The following is a 1,047-nucleotide window of genomic DNA, read 5'->3' as shown; positions in this document are numbered from 1 at the left end:
CACCTAGTCCAGCACCTGGTACATACTAAGTACTCAGTAAGTAGCTTTTTTTTGAGACAGAGTTTTGCTTTTGTTGCCTAGGCTGCCAGGCTGGAGTGCAGTGGCGCGATCTCGATTCACTGCAACCTCTGCCTCCCAGGTTCAAGCGATTCTACTTCCTCAGCCTCCCAGGTAGCTGGGATTACAGGCATGTGCCACCACACCCAGCTAATTTTATATTTTTAGTAGAGACGGGGTTTCTCCATGTTGGTCAGGCTGGTCTCAAACTCCCAACCTCAGGTGATCTGCCCACCTCGGTCTCCCAAAGTGCTGGAATAAGTAGCCTTTTTTTTTTTTATGGAGTTTCACTCTTGTTACCTAGGTGGGAGTGCATCGGCACGTTCTCTGTTTGCTGCAACCTCTGCCTCCTAGGTTCAAGTAATTCTCCTGCCTCAGCCTGCCAAGTAGCTGGGATTACCGGCATGCGCCACCACGCCTGGCTAATTTTGTATTTTTAGTGGAGACGGGTTTCACCATGTTCATCAGGCTGTTCTCAAACTCCCGACTTCAGGTGATCCACCCGCCTCTGCTTCACAAAGGGCTCGGATTACAGGTATAAGCCATTGCACCTGGCCACAATAAGCAGCTTTAAAAAATATTATTATTCTTCAGTATAAACTTTCAAATATCAATAAATCTGATTATGCTAAAAAAAGAAAAATCACTGGCTGGGCACAGTGGCTCACGCCTGTAATCCCAGCACTTTGGGAGGCTAGGCAGGTGAATCACCTGACGTCAGGAGTTCAAGACCAGCCTGCCCGACATGATAAAGACCCGTCTCTACAAAAAATACAAAAATTAGCTGGGCATGGTGGTGCATGCTTGTAGTCCCAACTATTCTGGAGGCCGAGGCAGGAGAATCACTTGAACCCAGGAGGCAGAGGCTGCAGTGAGCTGAGATCGTACCACTGCACTCTAGCCTGGGAAAAAGAGCAAGACTTTGTCTCAAAATAAATAAATAAAAATAAATAAATATCCCATAAATATGCCTATTAAGAAATGTATTTA

This window comes from Colobus angolensis, unplaced genomic scaffold (assembly GCF_000951035.1).
Source record: "Colobus angolensis palliatus isolate OR3802 unplaced genomic scaffold, Cang.pa_1.0 Scaffold337, whole genome shotgun sequence".
Taxonomy (NCBI): Eukaryota; Metazoa; Chordata; class Mammalia; order Primates; family Cercopithecidae; genus Colobus; species Colobus angolensis.
This window is presented reverse-complemented; position numbering follows the sequence as displayed.